At 51.5% G+C, this 6,682-nt stretch overlaps 1 pseudogene; it reads right to left on the minus strand.

Moving 5' to 3' along the window:
* LOC136577347 (sulfotransferase 1A1-like) overlaps positions 1-5,764 on the minus strand; it is a 41,746-nt pseudogene extending 35,982 nt beyond the window's left edge.
* Between the last annotated feature and the right edge of the window lie 918 nt (positions 5,765-6,682).

Below are 6,682 nucleotides of genomic sequence, written 5' to 3' on the forward strand. Positions count from 1 at the left end.
GGGCCAGAAAGAAGTGCTTGGGTTGCACTTGCGTGTATATGCTCCGGATGTCATGAGGGGTGAGGACCACTACGGGGTAGTTCAATACCAACTCCGAAGATTTGTCAACCATTGCCTGTACTGCTGCCACCGCGCACATACATGAGGGAGCTCCTCGAGCCACTGGATCCAGCCTCATGGAGTAGTATCCAAGTGGCCGTGGTTGTCCCCCGTGCTTTTGTGTCAATACTGTCGTCATATGGCCAGAAAATTCAGTACAGAAAAGAATAAATGATAAAGTGTAAAAGGGTGCAGGGGTGAGAGAGAGAAAAGAATGATTGAAAGACAGTCATAGAGTAGTTGCATAAGAGAGGAAACAGAGTGGATCCATGGGCGGCAGCATGAAACAAAGCCCAGAAAGGTGCGGAGTTTAGAAGCAGGTGTAAGTACAGGTATGGCTTTTGTTCCTATGTCAGATGTCTAGTTCCTTGGGCTAAGCGATGACCCAGGAGAACCTTTGTTTTGCAGAATTGGACGTGGCTTACTATTTGTCAGGACCTGCGGAAAGCTCAGTTTCTGCAGTGGCTGTCAAGACAAATACATGAGCCGGATCCACCAAGAGAGCAGTTAGTTTACAAAACTCTTCTGAACTGGCACCTGAGGTCTCAACCCGTACCAATTAGAGATGAGCGAGCACCAAAATGCTTGGGTGCCTGTTACTCGGGACAAAAATTTCGCGATGCTCGAGGGTACGTTTCGAATAACGAACCCCATTGAAGTCAATGGGCGACCCGAGCATTTTTGTATATCGCTGATACTCGCTAAGGTTTCCATTTGTGAAAATCTGGGCAATTCAAGAAAGTGATTGGAACGACACAGCAACGGATAGGGCAGGCGAGGGGCTACATGTTGGGCTGCATCTCAAGTTCCCAGGTCCCACTATTAAGCCACAATAGCGGCAAGAGTCCCCCCCCCCAACAATTTTAACTTCTGAAAAGCCCTTATTAGCAATGCATACCTTAGCTAAGCACCACACTACCTCCAACAAAGCACAATCACTTCCTGCATGACACTCCGCTGCCACTTCTCCTGGGTTAGATGCTGCCCCCCCCGCCCGCACGACCCAGTGTCCACAGCACACACCAAAGTGTCTCTGCGCAGCCTTCAGCTGCCCCATGCCACGCCACCCTCATGTCTATTTATAAGTGCGTCTGCCATGAGGAGGAACCGCAGGCACACACTGCAGAGGGTTGGCACGGCTAGGCAGCGACCCTCTTTAAAAGGGGCAGGACGATAGCCCACAATGCTGTACAGAAGCAATGAGAAATATAATCCTGTGCCACCGCCATCAGGAGCTGCACACGTGGGCATAGCAATGGGGAACCTATGTGCCACACACTATTCATTCTGTCAAGGTGTCTGCATGCCCCAGTCAGACCGGGGTTTTTTATAAATAGTCACAGGCAGGTAGAACTCCGCAATGGGAATTCCGTGTGCACCCACAGCATGGGTGGCTCCCTGGAACCCACCGGCTGTACATAAATGTATCCCATTGCAGTGCCCTGGACAACAGGGCTAACGTCAGATTAAATGCAGGTGGGCTTCGGCCCACATTGCATGCCCCAGTCAGACTGGGGATTTTTATAAGTAGACACAGGCAGGTACAACTCCCTATTGTGAAGTCCGTGTGGACGAACAGCATGGGTGGCTCCCTGGAACCCACCGGCGGTACATAAATATATTCCATTGCATTGCCCATCACAGCTGAGGTAATGTCATGTTTAATGCAGGTGGGCTTGGGCCCACACTGCATGCCCCAGTCAGACTGGGGTTCTTTAGAAGTGGACACATGCAGTTACAACTCCGTGTGGACCGACAGCATGGGTGGGTCCCAGGAAGCCACCGGCGGTCCATAAGTATATCCCATTGCATTGCCCATCACAGCTGAGGTAATGTCATGTTTAATGCAGGTGGGCTTGGGCCCACACTGCATGCCCCAGTAAGACTGGGGTTCTTTAGAAGTGGACACATGCAGTTACAACTCCGTGTGGACCGACAGCATGGGTGGGTCCCAGGAAGCCACCGGCGGTCCATAAGTATATCCCATTGCATTGCCCATCACAGCTGAGGTAATGTCATGTTTAATGCAGGTGGGCTTGGGCCCACACTGCATGCCCCAGTCAGACTGGGGTTCTTTAGAAGTGGACACATGCAGTTACAACTCCGTGTGGACCGACAGCATGGGTGGCTCCCTGGAACCCACCAGTGGTACATAAATATATCCCATTGCAGTGCCCAGCACAGTTGATGTAACGTCAGCTTTAATGCAGGTGGGCAAAAAATTAATTGGATTACACTGTAGGTGAGGGCCCAAAAAAATTACCAACAGTACTAATGTACCTCAGAAAAATTGCCCATGCCCAACCAAGAGGGCAGGTGAAACCCATTAATCGCTGTGGTTAATGTGGCTTAATTTGTAACTAGGCCTGGAGGCAGCCCAGTTAAAATAAAAATTGGTTCAGGTGCAAGTTTCAACGCTTTAATGAGCATTGAAACGTATAAAAATTGTTTACAAAAATTATATGACTGAACCTTGTGGGCCTAAGAAAAATTGCCCGTTCGGCGTGATTACGTCAGGTTTCAGGAGGAGGAGCAGGAGGAGGAGGATGAATAGAATATACAGATTGATGAAGCTAAAAGGTCCCCGTTTTTGATGGTGATGGAGAACGATGCTTCCATCCGCGGGTGCAGCCTACGTATTGTTTAGGTATCGCTGATGTCCGCTGGTGGAGAAGAGAAGTCTGGGGAAATCCAGGCTTTGTTCATCTTGATGAGTGTAAGCCTGTCGGCACTGTCGGTTGACAGGCGGGTACGCTTATCCGTGATGATTCCCCAGCCGCACTAAACACCCTCTCTGACAAGACGCTAGCCGCAGGACAAGCAAGCACCTCCAGGGCATACAGCGCGAGTTCAGGCCACGTGTCCAGCTTCGACACCCAGTAGTTGCAGGGGGCAGAGGCATCACGGAGGACGGTCGTGCGATCGGCTACGTACTCCCTCACCATCATTTTACAGTGCTCCCGCCGACTTAGCCTTGACTGGGGAGCGGTGACACAGTCTTGCTGGGGAGCCAGAAAGCTGTCAAAGGCCTTAGAGAGTGTTCCCCTGCCTATGCTATACATGCTGCCTGATCTCCGCGCCTCCCCTGCTACCTGGCCCTCGGAACTGCGCCTTCTGCCACTAGCGCTGTCGGATGGGAATTTTACCGTCAGCTTGTCCGCCAGGGTCGTGTGGTATAGCATCACTCTCGAACCCCTTTCCTCTTCGGGTATGAGAGTGCAAAAGTTCTCCTTATACCGTGGGTTGAGCAGTGTGTACACCCAGTAATCCGTAGTGGCCAGAATGCGTGTAACGCGAGGGTCACGAGAAAGGCATCCTAACATGAAGTCAGCCATGTGTTCCAGGGTACCTGTACACAGCACATGGCTGTCCTCACTAGGAAGATCACTTTCAGGATCCTCCTCCTCCTCCTCCTCCTCCTCCTCCTCAGGCCATACACGCTGAAAGGATGACAGGCAAGCAGCATGGGTACCCTCAGCAGTGGGCCAAGCTGTTTCTTTCCCCTCCTCCTCATGCTCCTCCACCTCCTCCTCCTCCTCAACGCGCTGAGATATAGACAGGAGGGTGCTCTGACTATCCAGCGACATACTGTCTTCCCACGCCTCCGTTTCCGAGCGCAAAGCGTCTGCCTTTATGCTTTGCAGGGAACTTCTCAAGAGGCATAGCAGAGGAATGGTGACGTTAAAGATTGCAGCATCCCCGCTCACCATCTGATTAGACTCCTCAAAGTTTCCAAGGACCTGGCAGATGTCTGCCAACCAGGCCCACTCTTCTGTAAAGAATTGAGGAGGCTGACTCCAACTGCGCCGCCCATGTTGGAGTTCGTATTCCACTATAGCTCTACGCTGCTCATAGAGCCTGGCCAACATGTGGAGCGTAGAGTTCCACCATGTGGGCACGTCGCACAGCAGTCGGTGCACTGGCAGATTAAACCGATGTTGCAGGGTGCACAGGGTGGCAGCGTCTGTGTGGGACTTGCGGAAATGTGCGCAGAGCTGGCGCACCTTTCCGAGCAGGTCTGACAAGCGTGGGTAGCTTTTCAGAAAGCGCTGAACCACCAAATTAAAGACGTGGGCCAGGCATGGCACGTGCATGAGGCTACCGAGCTGCAGAGCGTTCTATTCACTACATATTGTACGTGCAAACACTTTGCAAATACATTCGTGTGATGCAGGCATAAGGCTGGTGGTCCATGGGCGGGTTTGGATTGTATTCCCTGTAGTGATAATTCGGCCGCAGGGAACGCAGTGAACCAGGGGCATACCTAAAGGCGTACCACGGGCCCGGGTGCAAAAGTTCAGCTTGGGCCGTCCGCCCTCCCCCCCAGGCCCTTTTTCCCCCCCTCCCTATACCTGAGGGCCAATGCCCACGTGCAGATTTTACTAATAAAACTGGCGCGTGGCCCCTGCAGGGAGATCCGTGCCTCTTGCTGCCCATAGGGATGCATTAGCATCAGTAAGGCAGCTAAAAGCATGCAGATGAATTCCTTCCTGGCGTGCGGGTCGCATGCACGAGAAGGAATCGCAGCATGCTCCATTTTCCTGTGGATCTGCCACACAGGCGGCTCCCGCAGCTTCCTTTGAAGCCTATGGAAGATGTCCGTATCCGCAGCTGTTTTTGTGCTGTGCCGCGGATATGCGGAAAGACAGATTTTTTAAAAGAAATTGGTGCGCATGTGCAGGATTCAGCAGTGAAATCCGTGCGTGCGAGTGGACATGAGGCCAGATAGATACTAGATAGATACCCCGGGGCCTGGACTACTTCTGTGGTGAGGAGAGCAGCTGTACACAGTGTCAGCAGGAGGGAAGCAGCAAGGAGAGGACCTCATCATCCATGCTCCATGCCATGCTGTGCACGAGTCTGTGTCCTCTCTGCTCCTTCCCTCATCCCCCCTCCTCTTCCCCTGTCCTCATCTAGTCCTTCCTCCTCCTACTCTCGTCTCTGGCTCATGCTGTCGGCCAGACCGCACTAATCAGGCGGCCGCAGACAGTGCGATCTGAAAGTGTACCTGTATATAGTGGAGGACGGCCTCTGGGCCCCCTCAAGCACAGGGGCTGGGTCGCCGGTTCAACCCCTGACAGTATGCGCATGCCCCCTGTCCACGAGTGGAGAATCATTGCGATTCTTCGCTGCAGCCAGCAAGTCGCAGCATGCTGTGATTTGCTGCGATTTTCTGCGGTCAGCCTATCTGTCAGATAGGCCGACAGCGGAGATCCGTCTGACAGCCCCTGCTCCCATATGGCAGAGATCTGCCGCAAGATACCACAACGCCCGTGGACAGGCAGCCTAAAGATGGTATTATGAAGCACTCAGGAGCGGGGCAGAGCACACAAGGGCAGGTTTATAGGGTAGGTCAGAGGTAGCGACAAGTCAGACCCGCAACAAGACTGGTGAAGCTACTAGGACAGTGGAAGAGGAGCGGTGCCACATACCGATACCCCAGCCAGCAGTGCTACTACCTGAAGAGCAGAGACTCTGGGACTGACAAGGATAGGGACGCCCCTGTGTATAAAGTTCCTCAGTCTCACCAGATTTCGGGTATGTAGCGATCAGCAAGTCCTCTTCTCTGGCCTGGAAACACTGAACACTCTCCCAGTTTTCTGCAAAAGGCCCTAGGAGGGGCATCCCACCGACCACCTTCATCGCAGGACGATTAGCCATGGCTGTAGCCTATATAAGAGAAGAGAATGCAGCTCTGGATGTGACTAGAGCATAATTATAGAACTTGTTTAACCCTTCCTGCTGCAGCCTTTCTCCGTTCTTTGGTGTACCCCATAATGTGCTGGAAAACTCTGAAGTATTAATGTGTGAAAAGACCTAGGAAATAAAATTGTGCCATTATTGGGGGGGGGGGGGGTTACAAGTTTTAATTTTCTTTCTAATATTTAATAAAAAACTCCTATAAACTTGTTTTTAATGGGATTTAAACTTGCAATCTTTTGATCGCTCATACAGTATACTGCAGTACAATAGTATTGCATTATACCGCGTTCTGAAAGGGTAATCTATGAAGGTGTGCCTTGATAGATGGTCATTCATGGCATCCCTGGGGGCCTTCAGGACGCCCTAGGCTGCCATGACAACTGATCCTAACTCTCCGATAACACTGAAGGCAGAGTGGGACGTTCAGGACCTCCAAACGCCGATTGGGGCATTTAAATGATGCAATGAGAGAGTGTGCAATGTACCAAATTGATAACACTTTTACCTTTTCAGTTGGAATTAGGAGGTGGTTGAGCGTTGGGTCTCACAGGGTGTATACCGGTGTGTAGGGTCCCCCAAAGGGCGCAAGGCCAAGACAGCCAGACTAGAGAAACCCAAAAGTGTGAGGCAGGAGCAGCGTTGTGCCTGCGGTGGAGCACCACCCGCCTGCAGGCTCCTTCACATCAGCATATCTGAGCAGTGCATTTGTAGTAGACATGAAGATTAGTTAGCGTAAAATGTCTATTGATTTGCAATAAACTAGAAGTATTGCACAGCTGTAGTGATTTAACTCTGTAGAGGCTAATGGCTGCATAATTTCATTATGGTAATTGCAGGACAATGGCATGATGAAAGATGTGTGTTTTATAACTTTAGCCTA

Source organism: Eleutherodactylus coqui, chromosome 8, assembly GCF_035609145.1.
Source record: "Eleutherodactylus coqui strain aEleCoq1 chromosome 8, aEleCoq1.hap1, whole genome shotgun sequence".
NCBI classification, from domain to species: Eukaryota; Metazoa; Chordata; class Amphibia; order Anura; family Eleutherodactylidae; genus Eleutherodactylus; species Eleutherodactylus coqui.